We start from the raw sequence: 24,486 nt of genomic DNA, 5'->3' as shown, positions 1-24,486 counted from the left end.
AGGCTGCAATTATCCCACAAACAAATTCTCCTCTTCACAACCAGTAAACACTGTAAGAATTTTTTTCTTCAGAAAAAGGCAAAGTTGAAACTTAGGTTGCTATATTTGAGAGGAAAAGATAAAATCAAAACCTGCTCTCTGAAGGTAGGAAGGGTCCTCTGCCTAAAAGTCTGCCACGAAGAGAGCTTTTGTAATTAAGCCACACAATCACCTTGAGGATACTTAATAGTTTAATAAGATTTTTAATGAGTCTCTGAAAATGAGAAACCCCACTGTATAAAATGGGCCCATAAAATGTTATGCAGCTGTGCTGTGGCCTCAAACAAATCACAAACACACCCCATCCTATATCCTCTACTATTAAATGCCAAGTTTACAAGACAAGGATTTTGGCTACACTTGTCTCAAAGCACACTTAGGAAAGACTTCAAATGCCTCCAGGCACAACCCTACAAACATGAACACTGGGTGGCTGACCCTCTGGGGAATCCTGAAAAATCCAGTCTCATGTTTACATCTTTCCTACACACCTCCAGGTCTACTGACAGCTTCCTTCTCTGAATTCCTACATTTTAGAGACTAACGGTTTATTTAACATTTCCCCTTAGAATGGACCAGTCACTACCACTGGGCAGAGGATACCAGGAAGACCACCACTTTATCTTTGTGCTTTGGAAATTTACCCTCTTCCAGTGCTTGTAGGTAAGACAACATGATGTTAGATATCATGAGCTTTGCAAACAAACGTTCCTAAGAATTTAGAAAGGGGGTCATATTGCTACTGAAAGTAATCAGGAAGGACTTCATGGAGGTGGCAATGTTTTTAATGAGCCCTGAGGTGAGGACTCTCCAGGAAAAAATGAAATGGAAGGTGCTGGCAAAGCTGCAAGTAATCTAACGTGGAAAGAGGAACAAATGTCAGTACAAATACAAAAAAAAGTTCAAGGCTAGAGAGTACTGAAAAGAGAATGCTGACTCTTGAATTAGAAGTGTTGAGAATTTGGACTTTAAACCACACCTAACTGGGTGGACTCTGAAGGCTTCTGAGCAGAAGTTAGCTAGAGACTAATAATACCATGGCAGTATGTGTATTTTAGAGCAAAAGAAAACTGCAAACTGAGTTTAGGAACTTAAGAAAATCAGTGTTTCAACCAGAGTGGGAGCGACCTGAAGACCAGATAGGGATTTAAGACAACTCTGACCAATTCTAGCAAAACATTAAAGCTCTTTGCCATTCATTTCATACTACATATCCTGGGGCAGGGAGTGTTGGATTGTTTTTCCTTCATCTCCCACATCTAGCACAGGATTGTCCCAAATCAGATGCTGCACGAGCAACTGCTGATGAACTAACATGAAAACCTCCTTCCTGTCTCCTGTGTAGCCTCTTCAGCAGGTAACAAGAGAGGGCACTCCAAGGATCCACCCCAGGCAGGAAATGGGCAAGAGCCTCAGCCTAGTCTGTTGTATCAAGGGTCACTGCTGGAAAGTTCCTGCCATGAAAGCTCTCAAATATTGGCACAGGCAGCCTCAGACGGCACCTTAGCAACCATCATCCAGCTTCCTCCCCTGTGAGGGAGGAGGCAGAACATCAGGATGGAAGGCTTCTACATTCAACTGCTGAGCAACCTATGCACCCACTGGTGACTATGGTCACCTGATGTCACCACCATCTGCAGAGAAACAGCAGGGTCATCTAATGTCAGCATTTTTAGCCTATTCTAGCGTTTCTTAAAGAGCACTGCATATCCTCCTCAAAATTCTGAGTGCGGGGTGCTCAGCAAGCTCCATAAGGAAAATGAGGGCTCACCCAAAGGCCACGGAGCAGCTGCAGTACCCTAAGACAGGTGCTGCAGTCCCCTCCTTGGCAACTGCTCCATGAAGCCGTGTCTACCATTGAGTGAATGTGGGTGGAGATGGGGGCATGTGAGGTCGCCATGTTTCTGAAAGCTTTGCAATTCATACCCCACGAACTGACTTGGATGAAGAAGAACCTCATCTCTAAGGAGTGTCAAACAATGTTTGTGAATGTGATTCTACTCTGGATTGCCATAATAATATATAATAATTACACGATGTTTGTTCCCTCTTTGAGTTTCCCAACTTGCCTGAAGTAGGAATGATGAGTCCATTCTGCTGACAGGATTAAACAAAAAACACATTGTTCCAGGTCTCAGGAAAAGTTTCTTTAACAAACTGTAGTACCCTGGCAGAAATTCTAAAGACTGACAAAATCCAGTATTCACAGGCATAGGAGAAAAGGAGTGATATTATAAATGGATACAACTTTTTAGAAAGCAATATTTATCAAAATTACTTATGGATTTATTCTTTGATCCTGAAATTCTGCCTCTAGAAGTCTATCCAACATACATGTTGTCCATGTACACAAAGGCATGTGTGAAAATATCTACTGCCATAGGCTTTTTCAACTTGGAAAAAATCATGCCGAATTCAATGATTGGATCATGGTCCATCCTTATTATGAAATGTTACACAGACATTTCTTTTAAAAAAAAGACTTTAACTTTTTAATTCTATATACTTATCTGTACCTTAAAACTTTTAATAAGTATGCACTTATACATTAACTTCATTTTTAAGCCTTTTAATGTAAAAAAGAAACAGCTAGAATCCAAAAACTCTAGATTCACATCCAATGTATATTCCACAGTTCTACAACTTGTAAAGGGCTTTTTAGTTTCCTTCCCAACTTTATAGAGATGTAACTGACAACATTGTATAAATTCAAGGTCTACAAAGTGATGACACAATATATGGACACATTATAAAATAATTACATAAAGGTTAAAGGTTGATTAACACATCTATCATATCTTAGCATTTGTGTGTGTGTGTGTATGTGTGTGTATCTGTGTTGAGAAATTTTAAGATCATACTTCTGGCAAATTTCAGGCATGTAATACAGTATTGTTAACTACAGTCACCATGCTCTATTTTAGATCCCCAGAGCTTTCTCATCTCATGAGTCTAAGTTCGTGCCCTTTGACCAACATGTCCAATTTCTCTATACCCCAGGCCCTTGGTAACTATCCATCTATGGTTTCTAGGACCTTGGCTTTTATAGATTCGTACTATAAATGAGATTATATTTCTCCTTCTCTGACTTACTTCACCTAGAATATGTAAAGAATTTTTTAGATCCACACGTCGAACCATTTAGTTTTCTCAGGATCTGCAGGTCACATAAAGCTCAATGTTAGAGTTTCTGGGGGCAATTGTGTTATGCACTCCAACAATAGGCACGAGCTTCTAATAGTTTTTTTTGCCTCCTTCAGAGCTCTGTACTGAGAGTTGTACTGAGCTGGATGTTACCCACAGAGCATAAATAAACTGGTTATCGGGTAATAACAGATGGGGCCAACATGGATTTCTTCCTGCCCTAGTAGTTACCCTGGTCTCTTCACTCTTGCGTCACCTCATCTGTGAAATCTAATATGTAACTCATACATTCATTCTCAGTCATGCACTGAAATGGTGTTCTTACTCTGTCTCAAGCATGAGAAGAGTAAGATTCTGTCCTTTTCTGGTTTTCCTTCGGGGAAGATAGAAGAGGGCGTAGACATAGAAACAACCCTCCAATGAGGATGAAAATCGAAGTCACATGGCCCCCTCCTGCCCTTTCCTTTACTGCCCCACACTGACTTCATCCATGGGTTGACAGCACAGATCTGTATGAAGGGAGTGGAAATGCAGTGGACTCAGATGCTGGTCTGTGAAATAAGAAGTGGATTAAACTAGGCAACCTCCAACAATGTGACCTCAGACTAGCTACTTAATTTCTCGGAAACTCAATTCCGTTACTCGTTACGAGTGAATACATCCTGCCTCCCACACCGAGTCTTCATGGCAAACAGTCAATATAAAGTACACAGAGGCACTGCAGAAGCTACAAAGTCGTACACCCAATCAGGAATTACTTTACAAACTTCCTTTTTTGGCTGTGTTTCAGAGGGCTTGTGGAAAAACAAATGGGCAGGCTTCCATTTTTTTCAACCATTACACATGTTAGGGATGCCACCTCTGGGTCAAGGGTGTGGAAGAAATCATCTGAGTACAAAGTCACATGTGTAGAATCAGATGCCAGCTTGCTTGTGTTAATAGAACCTATTTATTACATGTAAGTATGCATGTGCACTGCTCAAAGTTCACCTCTATAAATTACTAAAATGATGACAGAATGTTAAACTAAGATCAGAGCCCAAAACAAAATTACCTGTGGTATCAAATATAAACCACCTTCCAAAGCCAAGGAACTCTGAGCACCAAAAAGAATGAACAGTAGGCTGCACAGACAGATGTAGAAGGAGAGACCCCTGGTCAGGGTTTGACAGCTGGGAGTGATCATCCAAACTCCTGGTTATCAGTTGACTGAGCAGTCAACTCTCAGGTCAAGAGATAAGAAGTTTCTAGCCACTCATGTGTGAGACTCCACAAGAGAATTTCTCTCCTTGAGAGTCCCAAAGAGCCTGACTAGACCTGCCTACTGGATCACCTATAAAGTGAAAATGGAGCCAAGTGAAACCTGTCCATCAACCCAGCCATCAGGCTCCTCCTGGTGATATCTACTGCCCTGCTCCAGGGAAACAGAACAGAAATAACCTTCTAAAGCCTCCTTCTGCCTCATGCTTCTAGAACCTAGATATTCTTAGGGGTGAGAGGAGTGTGCAGGAATTGTACATATTAACAAAACTGAAAATAAAAATGAAATAAATAATAAATACAAATATATACTTATATTTATTATTTATATAAATTAAATAAATAATAAAAATAAAATACAATAGAATAAAAACCTTAACTCGTGCTTTGAAATCCAAATCTCAGATACCTTCAGAACAGAGATGTGGGGCACCTGGGTGGCTCAGTGGGTTAAGCCGCTGCCTTCGGCTCAGGTCATGATCTCAGGGTCCTGGGATCGGGTTCCGCGTCGGGCTCTCTGCTTAGCAGGAGCCTGCTTCCCTCTCTCTATCTCTCTGCCTGCCTCTCCATCTACTTGTGATTTCTCTCTGTCAAATAAATAAATAAAAATCTTTAAAAAAAAAAAAAAAACAAAAAACAGAACAGAGATGTGACCAAGTTTCCTTTGTTATCCCTCACCCACAGGGTGCCTGCTGCCCCACCAGTCCCTCTGAGAGATCTCCTTCCCCTGTGCGCTTGGAGTGGGTAACAGAATCTCCCAGAACACTATATCCTTTTCCTTCAAAAATCTGGATTCAATCCTGATTATTCTTCAGTTTATCCCAAAAGCCCTGAAATTCATACAAATCCAAAAGAAATCTCACACCTACCATATGAATTTGATTTTATCTACATTTTTCATACTTTTTAAAGGAATCTGGAAGAAATAATTGGATTCTAATTTAATTAGAAATTTACTACAACCCAGTTAATTTTCAAGTCAGACTTTAGGAAGAACAGAAGTCACTGGCCACAGACAGTCTCCCTTCTCAGAAGAAAACATGATGAAAGATTTCCACTTACCCTGTGAGGCACCAGAGTGTGGCGACAAGATGCTGGGTTTGGTCCTTGGGGAGAATAAGCAGGCATGTGCTCCAGGCCTGACAGTGAGGTACTCAGCTGCTGTCACTTTCTTTTCTGGTAAGAAACCTCTTCGCAGTGGAAGTTAACAGTTCATGCTCAGAAGAAAAGGCATCACACTCAAGTGAATGCTGCCTCTCCAGAGAGTGATGCTATTGAGTTTTGTCTGATTTTAGATGTAAGAGACGCCACTAACCTAAGGCTCAAGCTATGTTGTCTATAGAAGGAATAGAGCGAGGGGAAGGAATGGAAGAATTTCCCTAGCCTCTATCTTTAAATGTGGCCTTCATATAAGCCACCATGGATGAACCACAGTAGAGAGTTACACAACATAAGCTTGTCCAAAAGTTGCCTAAAAAGAATAGGTCATCATGGTAGACGTCAAAAACTCGAATGAAAGCAACTTGAAGTAACACAGACTCAGCAACTGAAGTGGACAAATCCAGGCCCCCAAAAGCTTCTGGATGTCAATATGGACACTCCATATTGCTGTCCTTTCAAGGAGGTCCAGCCTATTACAGAGTTTCAGGGGAAACCCAGAGTTTCTGGGTCCTTGCTCAAAAGTCATCTCCCTCTTGCTTCACTTATGCCTGAGTCCCCTATGTCAAGAGAGCTAAGCTATTTCTTCCCAGAGATATGGCTGAAATATCAATTGAACTGGGAGAATAAATTCAACCTCCAGTCACATGATCATAGTCATCCATTGATGAGAAATGGATTTTCATGGAGGGAACAGGGGAAGTATGAGGACACTCAAGATCTGATTGGTGAAGGAAAGAATCTGGCATGATGCCTGAAATAAATCCCACCTAATAAAATCACTGGATTCCATTTGCCAAAATTTTATTGAGAATCTTTGTGTCTAAGTTCATGAGAGATGTTCTTCTCTTTCTCTTCATATAGTGTTCTTCTTTGTGCTTTTTATGTGTTTTTTTTTTTTTTTTAAATCAGGGTAATACTAGCCTAAAATCAGTACATGTTCCCTCTTCTATTTTATGGAAGAGATTTCAAAAACTTCACACTTTTTCTTCACTGAATATTTAATAAAATTCTCCACTAAAACCATATGGACCTGTGAGTTTCTTTTTGGGCAACTGTTTAATTAGAAATTCATTTCCCTGATTCATCAAAAGGCTATTCAAATTATCTATCCCATACTGGGTCAGTCAGTAGTTTTTGTTATTGAGAAGCTGATAGATGTCATCTAAGTTGTCAAATATGTATCTATAGACCTGGTCGTAGCAATTTCATACTCTCCCTCCTGAGGTCTTCACGGTCTATCATGACACCCTATTTCATTCCTATACTGGCCATTTTTTCCCCCTCTGTCAGTCTTGCTACACATTTGTCAGTTATATCTTTTCCAAGAACCAGCTCTTTCTCTATTGTTCTGTTTTCAATTTCACTGATTTCTACTATTCTCTTTATTTCCTTCCTTGTTTGAACTTACTTTGTTCTCCTTATTCAAGGTTTGTGAAATGAGTGCTTAGGGATTTTTTTTTCCTCTTCCCTAATATAAGCATTGAGACTAAGACTTTTCCTCTCAATACTGCCTTAGCTGTGGTCCCATAAATTCTGGTAAATTATATTTTCATTTTCATTCAGTTCAATATACTATTTATTTCTCTTAAGATTTATTTCATACACTATTCGGCAAGGAATTTAGTTCCCCAATGTTCAGAGGTTTTCCTGTTACTCCTATCTATTTTTACTCCACTGTGGTCAGAGAACAACTATATATGAATTCTTTTAAGTTTACCGAGATTTGTTTTATAGTCCAGGATGTAATCTATATGGATGGGTGTATGTTCTACAGAAACTTAATGTTTATCTGTTCTTGTTGGGTGGAGTGCTCTATCCATGTTAGATCTTGTTGGTTTATGATGCTGTGGAATTCCTCCATATCCTTGCTGATTTTCTACCTGGTTGTTCTATCAGTTGGTGATTCGGTAGCATACCTCAACACTCCTCTAAGTGTGGGTTTGCTTCTCTCTTCTGTTTTTGTTCTACATATTTTGTTAGTTGTTTGGTGCAATCATATTTAGGATTGCTACATCTTCTTAGTGGACCACCTAATTTATCAAGTACTAATAGCTATTCCTGCTTTAATATTTACATAGTATTTTTTCCATCCTTTTACTTTCAACATGCTTATAACCTATGTTTAAGGCGAGTATCTTGTAAGACAGCATACGGCTGTGTGAAGTTTTCTTAATTCACTCTGCCCATGTCTTCTAACAGATGTACTTACATAATTTATATTTAATGCATGACACCTCTTAATTGGAAGGGGTAAATGTGTGTCATCACTGATCCTCATGCAGTCTCTGCTGACAAATCAAAGTGAAGGTAGCCGGGGTACCTGGGTAGCTCAGTCAGTTAAGGGCCTGACTCTTGATTTAAGTGTCTAAACCCAGTTAAGTAACTGGGTTTTCAGCTTCTCCAGAACCCAATCTGAGATAAATGAAATACCAAAAAGAAAAACCAGGCAATTCAGCATGTTTTCTTTGGGTCCTCAGTTTCCTAGCTGCCTTAAATTCTCTCCTTATGCTACCCATACACATAATGTCCGCAACTATTAATTCTATTTCATGGGCGATATAGAGAAAAATAGGTCTGTTCCATATATCCTAATGGGAAAGTCCCCCCTATGGACTTTTGAAGGAATTAAAGTAACCTGCTTTATAACAAATATGTTGAATCTGAATTCTAGGAAGTAATGATCCCATGTACTCTGACACTGTCATACTGAGTCTGAAGGGCAAGGCTCTGTTTTCAGAGTCACATTATTTAAATGAACTTTAATCATTAACAATCATTAACGCACAAGAAAAATACAAGTACTACCCCACCTAGTATTACATTACAGAATCTTGTCACTTGAGGAACAGTTGAGAGACCTAGATCCGACTGAAATGTTGACTATCCTAGCGTAAGTTTGTCCTTACTTGCGTAAGAATCCTGAGGGACCAGCAAGATTAACAGCTAATCTCTAGCTAAAGGAGGCAATTCAGCCTCAATAAAAAGGATTTGCTGATGATGATAATAGTAATAATGATAAATAGCTAACCCTGAGCATTTTCCCCAGTCAGGGTGCCAAATGATTTACATGTAGCATCTCAATTAGTTCCTACCCCAACCCTGTGATGTGGAAACTGTAGTGTCTCCATCTTTGGAGGAGAAAGACTCAAGCTTTGAAGAGCTGAATCACTCATCCAAGTGCACATTAGCTTGTACTAGTGTCGGGATTCAAACCCAACATGACTGCATGGCTCCAGAGCCAGGGTTGTTAACCACTGGGTTTCTACTACCCCCCCACCCCAATGACTTCTGAGCCATCAAACAGGCTGTATCCACTCTCTCAAAACTCTGCCACTGCAGAAACAAGTCCTTCTTGGTGAGCTATACCCAACATCTTATGGCGAAAGCTCTTTCAGTATCATGTTTGTAAGAATGGGTTTGAGTACCTACATACTTCTCTCCTTTGCATCTCAGCCCCACTTAGTCATTTGGAATTGAGCGAGTTTGTACACACATATGAGACATGCTGTCCTTTCTTCCCCGTGTGTCCCAGCTGGTTTATTGGAAAACTGAATTTCTCAAGCTGTGCATGACAAGTACAGGGAAGCTCCTCACAACCAGGAAATTAGATCAAATGGCTGAGTTGTTCTTTCCCGCCCCCCTTTTACATCTTTTTGCTCCAGTCTCTTTGGAGACCATATTAATCTATATGCGTTTTACACCGAATGTTTCTCATCCTGTCCTGAAGGGAGGATTTTCCAAACGGAAAAATGAGTTTTAATCATGGCACATTTTGTTCAATTCTGGCTTTGATAGCAGTTCTTTTCAATCTAGTTCTTAAGTCCACATAAGTCATGTAAAAGCAAATCTGATACTTTATTCTTAGGGACTTACAAGCACTAATGAAAGTAATATTTATTTTAAGACTCAATAACTGTGTGTGTGTGTGTGTGTGTGTGTGTGTGTAATGGTTGGGGGGGACTAACTTTCTTGTCAGACAACAAAGCTAAATTTGAGTTTTTTCTTTCACTTGTTAGTTGTAGGACCTTGGTCTTCTCTCCATCTGTAAAAACAGACAATTACAAAACATCTCTTATAGGTCTGCTGTGTCTCAAGTGTGGTGACTTTTTGAGATTTTTAATAGGTCTAGCACACAATGTCTAACATATAGAAAGCATTGCATTAATACTAACACTCTTCCCTTTCTCACTTCTATTATCAATTGATGAAAAAAACATTACTTTGCCATGTTCAATAATCGCAAACACCCAAGCAGATTAATATATACATACTCTTTATAGATAGATAGGCAGACAGATTAATTTACATGGGGGGAGGGGAGGAAAACAAATGTTTCCAGAGAAAGTATTGGGCAGTCATCTAATGTGCTCTTACCTGAATGAAGGCTCTGATTCTCAATTTCCCTAGAATACTATCAAATAAAACTTTCTGTCCACTTCTATAGTCACTAACCACTAGTGTCTCCTAAGCACTTGAAATATCACTAGTGTAACTGAAGAAATGAGTTTTAAATTCTAATTTGAGTAGCCAAATACAGTTAGTAAGCTATCCGATTGGACATCACATCTATAGAGACTAGTCCCACTGAAGAGTTATTGACTTTTTTAAAAGCCCATCAAAGCATTAAATTCAGGATTCTCTGGAGATGTGAAAGGTCTTCCAGAAATTTTAGAAGCTTTGTAGATGATGCTACAAGCTAGGACCTCCTGTTTTCTCTTTTTACCTTCACCCTTCAACTTCACACTTCTTCATCCCTTACTGCTACCCCCACAACATTATTTAAGCAGATGAAATTAGGTTAAACTATAAACCAATTATTAAATTAGTCAAATAGCCCAAGAGCTTTATAAAATCTTTCTTTTGAAACTCTTACTCCCCCTTTAATGAAAATATGAGAAGAAGAAATGTGGACTGGTGTTTCTAGCACCTACAGTTGTTTTCTCTCTCTTCGCAAGGCCCACAGGGCAATGGAGCATTTGTAGTTCCCTTAGAAAAGAACACTTGCTGAAAGCAAAGTGCCAGTAAGATCAGTTTGATGGTAGATCTACTATCAAGGCAAGATGCAAACATAATCATACCTCACATTTACAGAGTGCTTTGAATCTTTTTAAAAAAGATACCTAAAAGGAGAGAGAGAGAGAGATACCGGAGAAGTTCAATATCTTGCATAGAATAATTAAAAAGTCAGACATCAGTCAGGTTACACAAGTAAGGCACAAAGAAATTTATGACAGATTCAGCAAATCCTCAACTCTCATTCCTAAACTACTATATTCTATCCTTGACTCATTAACCTAATGCACCCTTATACAGGACAAGGCAGTAATACTCCCTTGACTCATTTTCATAAGGCCAACTATAAATATCACTAAATAACCCAGTTATGTCCAGGAGCTTTACAACCACAGAACAGTTTTCTTCCTAGTATATAAAGCCAACAGATTGGTGATACACTCATGGTCCAGATAAAAATGTCCAAACATGGAGAAATACCATATTGCATTCATAAAAGAAAAAGCACTGATTTACAGATTTATAGGCCTTCTCAAGGCCTAAGCGTTTCCAAGGGAGCATCTCTAAAGGATTGATTAAAAGTTGGTATAGAGTCAAAGGTCATGCTCTGGAAGTTAGAAAAGCCTGCTTGATGGGAAACAACCTCCTGCTAATGAAATAAAAGAAGGCACACACTATAGTCTGCAATCCTGATGAAAGAGATGACCCAATCAGTGCTGCCCAAAGGAGAACATGCTTTGGCTAACATTGTCTAATGAGAAATCTGACTGACCTATATCAACTGTATTTAGTGATCAGGACCATAAAATGGTGGACGGCTCGGTGACATAGCCATTGATACATGGCATAGATGAAGTGAGCCAAATCTTGTTGCAAATTCCTTTTCAATCTCCCATTCTATTAAATTGAAGCTAATGTTTAAAGAGGGAAAACACAACCCTGACCCCACCATATACTACTGAGAAGAGGGGGCAACTAGTAGTTTGTACAGCTTTAACCCCATTGTGTACTAACATATATTTTTAAGTTAGTAGATAAGAAGTTGCAAATTGCTTTTCTTTGAGACAACAAGAAAATCAAATCCATGACATTGGTCTAATCAGCGCCACTGAATTTGCCTACACAATGCATCCAACTGAGTTACCAGCCCAGATGGGGAGGGGGGCAATTAGGAAGGCCCCAGGGAGTGGCTGGCTGACTTCCTGAAAGGTTTCCAGTGGGTGGTTCTCTAATCTTACAGGATTCTAGGACACAGCTGGGAAGCCCTGGGACACAGTAACAATTCTTCCAAAGGGCCATCTTTAAAACACTAAGGTAAAAATAACTTTCTCCTTCTGTGAAATGTCATTTCACATTTTACCAACATCCAAAATTCAAAGGCCCATGTTACACGTAGTGCTAAACTCAGACATCCTTGGGCATTTTCATATCTTCTGTAGCTGCTGGATTAATCAGGCAAACAGACTACTTTTTAGACTGCATTTAAACGGAAATTTAAATATACTTAAAGGACGGCCAGTGTTAACTATTCAGGAGAGGAGGGAGGAAAAAAAGAGGAGGGAGACGAGAATGAGATGGGACATCCATCCTGTCATAGGAAATAGACAGCAGTGGCGAAGAATATTGATGAAAATATTGAAAATCAATTTTAAGTGTTTCCTACATGGAAAATCAAAAGTAGGACATTTCATACATCACTACTGGCCTGATTCTTTCATTCCTTGCCTGTCATTTTGACTTTGTGCTTTTTTTTCTCCCCCTCTTGTCAGGTTGTTTTCTTCTTGACTGAAGAAAAGAAAAAGAAGCTGACTGAATGTGGTTCCAGCCAGAAATTTCTCTGCAGAAGGAGTCTCACAGATTGTGGTTTTGTCAGCTAGCAGGTTAAGTCAGACACAGAATGCACATAGGAAGCACTGTGAGTTACATGAATGGTAAGTGTGAGGGGGATCAAGCAATCAGTGAGGATATGCCCATTTTGTTTTCTATGGAGGATCATTTAAAAGTGTTTTGTTTTGGTTTTTTAATAAATTTTGCAGGGCGCCCAGGTGGCTAAGTGGGTTAAAGCTTCTGTCTTCCCCTCAGGTCAAGATCCCAGGGTCCTGGTATGGAGCCCCACATCAGGCTCTCTGCTCAGCAGGGAGCCTGCTTCCCTCTCTCTCTCTCTGCCTGCCTCTCTGCCTACTTGTGATCTCTGTCAAATAAACAACGAAAATCTTTAAAAAAATAAATAAAATAAATTTTGCTTTTCAGAGAAGTTTTAGTATTATAGCAACACTGGACAGAAAACACAGATCCCCCATATGCTCTCTCTTCCGACACATGCACAGCTTCCCCCATTAATGACACCCCTCACCACCACCAGAGTAGGACATTTGTGACTACTGATGAACCTACGCTGACACCTTGTTAGCATCCCAAGTCCCTAGGAAGTATTAGGGTTCGCTCTTGGTGTTGTACATTCTACAGATTTTGACCAACTTATGACATGCATCTTCCATTAGTATCATATAGAGTGTTTTCCCTGCCCTAAAACTTTGTGTTCTGCCTATTCCTCTCTTCTTCTCCTCAACTTCTTTTGGCTGTCTCCATTTTCCCTTTTCCATAATGTCATAGAGTTGGAATCATTAAGTATGTAGTCTTTTCAGATTGGCTTCCTTCCCTTAGTAATATGAATTTATGGTTCCTCCTTGTCTTTTCATGAATGGATAGCTCATTCCTTTTTTAGTGCCAAATAATCCTCCATTGTCTGGGCTATCCATACATCTTCTGAAGGACATCTTGGTTGTTTCCAAGTTTTGGCATTCAGGGAATAAAACCACTATAAACTTCTATGTACCTATTTCTGTATGGACATACTATTTTTAATTACTCTGGGTTAACAACAAGGAAAGCAATTACTGAATAATAAGTAACAGGAGGGTCAATGTGGTAACAAACAGCCAAACTGTCTTCTAATGTGATGGTACCATTTTGCCTTCCCACCAGCAGTGAATGGCAGTTCTTCCCATTGATCCACATCTTCACTAGCGTTTGATGCTGTCAGTTGTCTTAGTCATTCTGATATGTGTGGAATAGTATCTCATTCTAATTTGCATTTCTCTAATAACCTATGATAAGGAGCATCTTCCTAAATGCATATTTTCAATTGATCTATCTTCTCTGGTGAGGGGTCTATATGGCCCTCATGGCTCTTTGACATGTTCACCCTCGGGGGGTCATCTCTATCTAATAAACACCGTAGCTTCAGGTTCTGTGTACTCAAGGAGACAGTTCAAGTAATAATTTACTTAGCAGTTCTAGCTTTAATTACAAATAAAATTCATTGATGTCACAAAATACCTGGTAAAGAGTGACCCCTTAGTGTTTGTTAGAGGGGTGGTTTAGAAGCTGGGAAAGATACCCATCTTAATGAATATTAACAGTTCATTTTTTCTAGTTGGGATCAATCTGATGGGTGGTTTCAGTTATTCCCATCTAAGATTAGAGTCTTTCTCTTATTTTAGAGAATAACTAAAGGCCATAAAGGGATGTGACTACAGGCACTTCAGATCCATACCATGTTCCAGTTATTAGAGTGTCATAAAATGGGCAGAATTTTGTAGAATTGTGCAAGTGGTATTATTTGCTTAGATTTTCCACCCAGATCAGGATTTAGACTCATCTATAACAAAAGTTAATATTCTCTCTCAAGACATGCACACACGTGCTCTTGTTCAATATTTGCTAATAAGAAACCAGGAGAGACCATTATAAGGCAGGAGGTACATTCAGTCTTGATCCTCTCTTCTTTCCAGGCTGGAGGAAAGACTTAAAATGGGCTGACAGCATTTTTTCAGGGTAATGCGGAGTGGCCTTCTCACAACCTGCTTGTAGTGTAATCCACAAGGAAGAGGTCCTGACTTCGGAATTTAAGGAAGCTGGAAAAGGTCTTAGAGTTCATGGGAAAAGGTCAATAGAAGAAGACAGGCTAGCCCTGGAGGAGAAGAAGAAAGTGTTTTCCTCCCCATGGGCTTTAGACAAATGAGTTCTAGGTTTTGAGAAGAATCTTGTTCAAAAGTTACCTACTGGATGTGGTAGTTCCCTACAAGCCAGAGATAAGGGATTCACCAGGGATGCCACTGAGAAGTTCTGTAGCCAGTGGACTTTGGCAAGAATTTTATTTGCCAAATTTTAGTTTCTCCACTTTTCCTTTAAGTTTTTATAGTTTCATAAGCACTGGAAGCTGTCCTCAATCATTACTGTGTGGAATTATAAGCAGGTCCTGGCCTACACCTTAAGAGGTGAAGGAGTAGCAGCCATCTAAGGGAAGGTGGTTTCCCAGCAGCAGAAATGATGACAAAAGAATAGTACAGAAGTCCGAAGCCAATGGCTGCTTATGGGAGGCAACCAAGACCTGGAGGTATCTATGGAACCAAACCCATCAACCATCCAGGACATGTTCAAAGACATGTAGAAAGAAGAACCTGATCAAGGTCTGAGTCTTTAAGCTTGAGGCATGGAAGACTCTGTCATAAAGATGTGGATATCAAAAGGAGATATGATTTTAGTCACAGGCTAGTCTAAGACACCTGACTCCTAGCAATAATAATGTTTTCTCTTTTCTTGGCTCAAAAGTCTACATAAGATACTGAAATATCTTCAAAAATGACTGGAAAACCGCAATTGTCCTTGGTTATTGCAGCCCTAACTCAAGTACTTCCTGGACATGGCCACAACCTAGCAACTAAAGGGTCAATACCTGACACAGCTGGGAGCCTCCAGAGCTGGTTCCAACTGCCACAAGAGGCTGATTATTCAATTATTTGGCCAGGACTTTGCCTACCTTTAGCTGAGCCTGACTGTAAGAGAGAGAAGAAAATATTTTTAAATATTTATTCTTAAAGGGTTTGTGCAGGGGGATAAATAGATAGCAATTCATATAAGCTAAATAAAGAAAAACGTGGTAAATGCCTTATGAATACAGAGCCAAGGGGATAAAGTTCGAGTGATCAGAGGCTGTTCGAGGTCAGGTCAAGCACAGATCTTCTTAAATAACTGTGGGCTTCTCTCCTGCACTGGGCATGTATTTTTACATTATCCTGAACTCCAACAATCAAAATCCCCTTGTCATATGATAAAATGCAGTTTCTCTGGACTATGCAATGCTATAATTCAGCCCCCTCATTTATTTGTCAACAACTCAACACCACATCTATTTTTCTACAGAGGTAATTAGAGAAATTAGGAGGCTACAATAGGAGGAGAGAGAAATGGTGTTCTAAGTTATGGAGATGCCAAAATTATCAGGGCCAACTCTTTCATTACTTTATTCCCAATAAAATTTGAAATCAACTACATATAAATAATGGCCCAATTAATTCATTTAAATGAATTCACTAATTTAAAATGAATTGTTATCAATTGTTAAGAGCTGCTTACATTATGCCAGCATCTTGCATATTATATAGTCAGCTTAGTATGGAATTAACTCACAACAAAGGCAGTAAAAAGCGAAGCCATGGAATACAGAATATATAGGAATGGAACTACAGAAATGTATGATATATATCATCAGATTACTTATACCACTTGTCAACAAACTGATGAAAAGAAGTTCTAATAGAAGAAAAATAAATTTTCCATTCCCTTCATCTGACCAAAGCAAAAGATTTGCTTAATTGGCTCCCATAGCTGAGCCTTTCAGTATTTCATTGCCCAGTAAATAAAAGCTATTTTCAAAAGTCAGATAATTAGGTGTCAGGGCATGTGATATCCAAACACATGAGGGAAAAACACCAAAACAGCAACCCACCATCCCCCTCACCAAAATACACACACACACACACACACACACACACACACACACACACACATATTTTTCTTAAAAGAAAATGTCCTGTAGAAAGCTGTATAAAGCATGCCCTGGGAACAAAAGCATAGCTATTGGTGAAAACTTGTGCAAAAGTTACCATTAAAAAAATAAATTCCAGAAAAGGAGAGGCTTCTGGTAACATTCTCACAAGAATGAACATGGCCATTTTCCATCAACCATTATGTTCCTTACAGTGTATGAAATTCAGCAGGCCCCCATTACCCTACCTTAAGCTCACAGCCATGGACAATGCAATGCAACGTTCACCAGTCATTCCTTCTCTGATGGTTTCAAGGAGAAGCCAAAAACAAGAACCTCCCTTTTCCAGTAGTAAGTAAGTACATTGCATGAAAACTTTTCCTATTGAGTGTCTAATATTTCAGAATGGCGCCCAAATTTTCATGTCACATGAGTACAGTAGTTTTGTGACTCAAATACATCTTCTTTTACCTTTTCCCTCCCATCATCCCTTCAATGTCTGCAGTCATTTTTAAGCTTGTTTCTAGCTTCTGGCTATACTGCGACCCTCTGTTTCTTGGAAAAGTGGCACTGAATGGCTGCTTGGTAGACACCCTGCCTTCATTCAGGGTTCAAGAGTCTTTACTACAAGAGAAAATGGCCTCACCTTGTGGCTGGGGCCTCATTTCCCCCAGAAGTCTTTCTTTGTACCCCATACGAGTTTATCCCTCCCTCCTACATCCACAGGCACTCTGTAAAGCGCAGGGCTGCTTGTCCATCATGGCTTGGTATTGATGCCCTGCACTGCACCACGAGAGAGGTGCCCATGCTGTGTCCATACTGTAACCACAGTCCCAGAGCAGTGCCTGGGCCATAGTCGGCAATCCACGTGTGTGTGCTCAATGTCAAACAAAGGGTCTCCTTCATTATACATTTTTCTGTGTTACATATGTCGTTCTACATTGTGTATTTTATATATTTCATAAATATAAAGTTATGCACTAATTTTCTACGTGTATTTTCTATCTTAATTTCAGCTCTTAGGGAATTTCTAATCAGATTTCCACATGTTTTTCTACATGGAAGATATTTCTTTAGGAAATTTAAAACCACAGAATTAATACCTTTGCTTAAATAAAGATCTGTTTAAAGCTAACTTCATGGCTTTTTAAAACACTATCTTATTTCCTCTCCTTTTACTGGATGCCCAGCAAGAACTGTTTTAAGAAGAGCCCAAAGCAACCCTAGTGGTAGAACCCCAGTGGGCTAATAGAAAGGTTCCTGTGAGCAGTGGGGTCCTAACCTGAGGACGATTCTCCAGAAGGAAGCCTCACCTTCCCACCCTCACTGCCCACATCCCCAGCAGGGTGAGTGCTCATCTCCAAGGCCAAAGGTGAGGAGCCAATCCCTCCACTAAGACTTTACGCCTCCACTAAGCTTTAGTGATGTGTCATTCACACCTGATGGTCAACAGCTTCAACCTAGAAAGGCAGTTTCTAAGAGAAGGGAGAGAGAATGAGGAGGCATATCGCACTTCACATGGTGAAGAAGCGTTTCCATGGAAGAGGACAAATGTCACCGACAAGTTTTACAAACTTTCATGAAGCCCAGGAGTTTTTCCAAGAGCAAATATTGCCCAAGCTTGAGCAGCACCATCCTTAATTATTTTATTTTTACCAAATAAGAACTGACAGAAAGCTTTCCAGCAGCTGGGAGGTTGTACTGTCCATGAAATAAGCCCCCCCCCCATGACACTCTAATGAAAAAACAGAGCCTATCTGTTCAGCCAGCCAGAACCAGCATTTACTCTGCTCAGCCCTAATAATGATTAAGAAAGCAAAACTTGCCTCAGAAGCTGTTCTTCCTGATAGAAGAAACACGGCACAGGCCAGCATTCATTGTTTCTGTCTGAAGCTCAAGCAATGGTTCCTTTTTTCTTTCTGCTAAAAGAAAAACAAAAACAAACAAACAAAAACAAAAACAAAAAAATAATAATAATGGTTATCAACTGTTAATTATATCTTGTAATAGTCATAATCCCAGAGACTTTGATCATTAACATAGTTAATGATCATTTTGTGAGGGTGTTAACTGCTCTCTGCTCCATCCTGGGATACACAATTAGCAAGCCACTCATTAAATACTAGTAATGACTAATTATTCCAGGATTAAAAGCTTAAATATAAATAAAAATGAGATTGAACCTCTTTAAACCAATGGGTTAATGTGAATTCTCTTTACCGTGGTTGTACTGTATATTATGTTCCTATGAACAATGTTATTTCTAGAGGGGATAGGGCTGCTTCCAAGTGGGACTCAATTTATGGCTGCAGCAGATGTTTATTCTGCCACATACTGGCTATTGTTTTACAAGTCCCCGCATTTCCCCTTAATGCAATCTCCTTAACTCACATATTCCTCAGGTCTTCAGGGAGTCATTCTGGGGTGTTCAGGTTCATATTGGGGTGTTTTTTTGTTTGTTTGTTTGCTTTGAGTTTTTGTTTGTTTGTTTTCTTTTGTTCTTTACTTTGCCCTCATGTTCCAATTTTAAAGTTTTATTCCTTCCTCAAGCTTCACTAGCCTCAGGATGACATACACACAGACACCTCTGCCACATTATCAATGTCATTATTGTCAACCAATATCGACTTCACATAAGCTTGGTCCATGGCTCTCTCAACAGAGCAATATATTACCTTCGGATAGAATTTTCTTTTATCAAAATGATTTTAGGTCCAGTCACATAAATGTGGATTCATATGTCTCCTCTGATCCACAAAGCATATCTGAGATGGAAAGCATCAGATTTATATTAGCCCCATTTTTTTTTTAAACAGAAAGCCAAGGCAAAGAGAGGTCACATGAACTGCCCGAGGCCACACAGCAGGTTTCTGTCAGAGCAAGAGTTAAGAGTAAGTGGTAAAGTGGAAGGAGCCCGGGGCTGGGATCAAGGGACCTGATTCTTTCCCTAGCTCTGTCAAGCCAGAAATATGTGTAAACTTTGAGGGCTCCAGCTTTTAGACTGCAGCTTCCTCACAAGTGAAACGAGGTTTTAAACTTGATAACCTCCCAAGGTTTCCCCCACTGCCGCCTCCGTAATTTACAGGTCTGTCTGGTATTACACCATAAGGCAGTTTAATTAAAACCGTGATAGAACTCAGTTGTGTAAAGGAAATGCATTAAGGTGAACTGAATTAATTGAGGACACATTTATAAAGAAGAAAAGACATGGCCCAAGCCCTAAATGACAGGTTGTGGGGAATAAAGGAAAGCATTTTCGGTGTAGGGGATGTTCAAACGTGGCAAAGGAAACAGGACAAATCCACATATAAGCAAGACAACTACATGATGAGGAAATATCACAACTCTATTTTAGTAGTTTCAATTCTGTATGGCTTCTGAAATGGAGACATCAACAGGCTTGTCTCATAGCCGATGGCATTTCTGTCCTCATCACAGTGTGAGTGAAAATCTTTTTGGACAACTCTCCCTATTCCTTCCTTGTGTTACATTCTCAGCTGGTCAGCTAGCTCGGTCGGCTAGCTTCAGAGCCAAATCGGATCATTCCAATGAAAACTCCAAGCATTTCCAATAGTTCACAAACTCCCTAATTCTGCCCAGAGACACATGCATGCATGAAGATGCATGTTTCTCCCCCCCGCCCAGAAAAAATAATGATGTAAGTACATGGCAGAATCAAAGTTTGAGATAGGAGAGCATCACATGGATAAAACAGGTTGAGAAAGTTACTGACAAACCAAAGAAACCCAATCATCTAAGTTATTTGGTCAATATTGACATTCTTTCCTAAACTTGTCTGATTCCTAAACTGCTTTATGCTTTTCAAAGCTTTTTTTCAGTGATGTGTCACTGAGTAAGCACAAAGCCCTCTGAGGCTGGTAAATTTAGCATCAGGATTCCCAGTTTATACACATCTCAAAGTAGAGTTGGATGCTCTTCCCAATGAGAACCACACAAATGTGTTCATCTCATCCTTGAAATGTATGGAACCCAACTGAAAAATCTACTTACTGAACTTCTAATATAAAAATATACTTTAAATTGTACCTTTAGTTGAACTAAAAAGAAAAAAAAGTTTCCAGTGAGGCGACTCTGACTAAGCCTAACCAAAGCTATGATTATTTTAAACTGTTGAGTTAGAAAAAAATAAAATGACTGTAATATTGTCAAATCTGAACCCAAGGGGAACTGAGAGTCTGTTTTTGTAATAATCCACTGCAGCCATTGATTCTTATTGACTTGATCCATTAATTCGTGTGGAGTTTCACAATAATATATCAGCTAGAGAACTTCTACAAAGAAACACTTCTATTTGGAAGTGTTTGGAACCCAGGGGTTCCATTTGTATTTATTGTTGTTTTCATTATTTATTGTTGTACTTATTGTTGCGATTTTTGTGGTTTTAGTCCTGATAATTAAAGAAGGTAGTTGTGGTCATGCACGGTAGGGGGGATGGTTTCTGAAAATCATGGGATAAAATGAGGGCAGTGAAAAGGCAAAAAGATAAATGACAAATTCAGAAAATATAGTTGCAACTTACATATCAGAGAAATGATTAATGTCCCTGAAATATTAATAGCTTCTAAAACCCAAAAACCCTATAGAAAAATGGGCTGGAGAAATGAATAGCCAGCCACAGAAACAGAAATTCAAATGGCTTTTAGGCATATAAAAAGATGCTCGACCTCGTTCCCTTAAAGAGAAATGCAACTTGAAACCACAATCAGGTATCACTTCTGATATATTAGGTTGCCAAAAATCTGATGTTGACTGCACACTCTGTGAGTGAGGCTGCGGGGAAACATATGCTCTCATCTATTCCTGGTGGGAAGGAAGGCACAACCACGATGGAATTTGGGAAAAGGTGCTTTTGCTTTAAGACCTAGCAATTTCAATGCCAGGAATCTGACCCAACATTCACTAATAAAAATGCAAAAAGACATACGTAAGGTATTCACCTCTAGTCTATTTGTAATAGCAAGAGACAGGATGCTAGATACTATGCAAATGTCTACCCCTAGAAGACGGGTTGGAAAGACCACAGAACATCGGCCACATGACAGAGGACGGCACAGCTATGAAAACAAAACATGAGAACTCTCTCTCTGTGCCACCGAGCAGCAATAGCCAAGTAATACTGTAAGCAAACAATAGGAGAGAAAGTACACTCCAATTTATTAAGAGAGAGTGGAATACAAATATATAAGTATATATAATAAATATGCAATGCATGTTTATATATTATCTGTTTGCAATTTTAAAATCCCAGTACGAAGAAATGGTTATTTAAAATAAAAAAGGGAGGGTGGGGAATCAGGAGGAAGGGACAAAGGAAGTGTCAGTCTTCTTTCAATATACTTTGTTTGGTTGATTTGACTTTGCAGCCATGTAAATATTCCATATATTAATACAACAGACTTAAATTTTGAAAAAGCAATCCCTAAAATTGAAAATAAAATTAAACAAATGTGCCAGAATGTATATCCAGTTGGTATCATAATAGGAAAATATTCCAAGAGATTTTAAAACACAGTATTTTTACCATATGGCTCTACTCAGATTCTGAAAACAAAAACCAATACAAAATACAAAATAAAACCTCTTAAACAGTTTCCAGGTATTACATTGTTTTGCTGCTCCTATTATTGGTCTAGTGTGGGATTAAGCTAAGGAGTCTTAGAATCGAAGAGGCTGCAGATACAAAACGGATGAAATGCTGTAAAATCCCAATAGTTCTGAATTTCATTTGCCGCATTTTAGATTTTAAAGGCAGTCCCAGTTCTGTCCTCAGAAAAGACCTAGAAATAAAAACCAACCTTCTAGCCATGAGTACCTCTAGCACCGAAACTATAGTTTCTAAATACTGTTCTTCATTAAAGGGACAAAATATCCTAAGGAAGATGTTAAATTTAGGTCTGGAGCGAGATGGACTCAAAAATGCATTGGTTTGCTGCACTGGTACTATAGACAAAGAGGGTCTTGTCATAAGGAGCAAAATATGACTGAGGAGTGGTCAACAGGAAGACATTCTGATCACTGGTAATGGAAAGTACTGGGATGGATCAAAACATGTGTTTCAGTCAATGAGCTCCTAATATTTTTAAAATTAGTTCATTGGAATTCATTAGAAGATGATAGCAGTTTGAATCATTCTTTTGAAAACGGGTCAATGAATCTGACTTTCCTATACAGACTGAACCACCGGGTTACCAAATAGTGTTTCCTTGTAGAAGTTCCCTAGCTGATATACTATTGTGAAACTCCACATGAATTAATGAATCAAGTCAATAAGAATCAATGGCTGCAGACCTCATAAAAAGAGAGAGCCAGATAGCAAATTTCTCCTGGTGGAAGAAAACACCACTATCTTGAGTTTAGGGGGGGGGGGGGGGGGGGGTGGTGGAGATAATGGACCAAAAATGAAAGAACAGAGGATGAAGTGTTCAGTGACATAACAGTGTTGCAATCAGAAAAATATTGACTGTGAAAAATTCTACAGGACAAATGACCCAATCTCTCTTGCAAATAATATTCAAAGGAAATAAAGGGATGGAAGGAGAAATTGTCAATTAAAAAGGTGCTTATTAAATCTAGTTATCAGTAGAGGCACCTGAATGGCTTAGACAGATTTATGTTAGATTCTTGATTTCGACTCAGGTCATGACCCAAGCTCAGCAGGGAGTCTGCTTCTCTCCCTTTCTCCCCCCTTTTGCCTCTGCCACCGGCCATCCTTCTCCTTTCTCTCTCTCTCTCTCTCAAATAAATATTTAATAAGTAAATACAGTTATCAGAAACAATGCATGACAACCTTATTTGGATCCTAATTCAAATGAATGGGAGGGGAGCCGTAATTATGAAACCATTATAAATTTCAATACTGACTGGCTATTGAAGGCCTTTAAGAAACTATTTCAACTGATTCTACTTGTGGTAACAGTGTGGTTATGGTTTTTAAAAGTTGGCTTTTAAACATGCATAATCAAGTATTACAGAAGGGATGGGGTTTCTGGAAGAAGCAGGTCTGGACACAATACTGTCCATGAGTTGATAGACTTTGAACACAAGGATACACGCAAGAAGTTTCATTGTAGTATTCCATTTTGGTGTATGTTTTAAATAATAAAATGCTTTTCAAAATATGGGCTAGGAGATAGTAGAATGAGTCTATTTTTATGGTTATCAAAATGTCCCCTATTTAACTTTTCCCATTTCTCTGGTTAACCAATGATTTGTAGTTATGTGAACACAATCCTAAGCTCTTTATAAACAATTTTTGTTAGACAAATATCTGAATCTCACATATTTTTATATATACATTACAGAGCTTTCCATGAAAATTAGTACAAATAAATCTCCATATATCCATGTAATTCCCTAAGCCTGGTAATTAAAACACCCTCATTTGAGCAGCTTCCACAGAGGGGTCCCTGGCAGCCAAAAACGAACTTCGTTCAGAATTCCCCATAAAAGGATTTTGTACAAGGAGGCCTTGGTCATGTTGTAAAGGGGGTCTGAATTTTTTATTTATTTTTTTAATAGCTGATACACAAGGCCATACTCGTAAGTGCTTCATGAGCATCTGAAGAAAGGATAAGGGACAGTTGGTGTGGAACAGAGATTCAGAGCGTCGGTTTTGTATTTTGGAGATTGAAGTTTGAATCCGAGCTGCTCTGCTGGGGAATCATAAAATGTAGCCTCGTAGGGGGACTAGGGAACACTAGTACGTGAGGGCACACATGCAGGATGCTAGCCAGTGCCATCCGGCAGAGAGGCAATGATACAGATACTGATGTTTCAGAAAACGTCCAAGGAAACGTGACATATATGATTCCCCTGTAGACAGACAGATGAGTGGGTGGATGATGTAGATGATGCCACAAAGGGAAGCACTGGAAGACTGAACTTGTGTGCCGGGCAAGGAACTGGATTTAGAACTTGACTCTGCCATGAATTACAAACTTGACATTGGACAAAGCACTTAACCTCACTGTGCCTGACAAAGTTAAAAACACAATAACAGGATTTATTTAAATGCCATG

The sequence above is a fragment of the Mustela nigripes genome, chromosome 8 (genome assembly GCF_022355385.1).
Source record: "Mustela nigripes isolate SB6536 chromosome 8, MUSNIG.SB6536, whole genome shotgun sequence".
Taxonomy (NCBI): Eukaryota; Metazoa; Chordata; class Mammalia; order Carnivora; family Mustelidae; genus Mustela; species Mustela nigripes.
Note: the sequence above shows the minus strand (reverse complement) of the source record.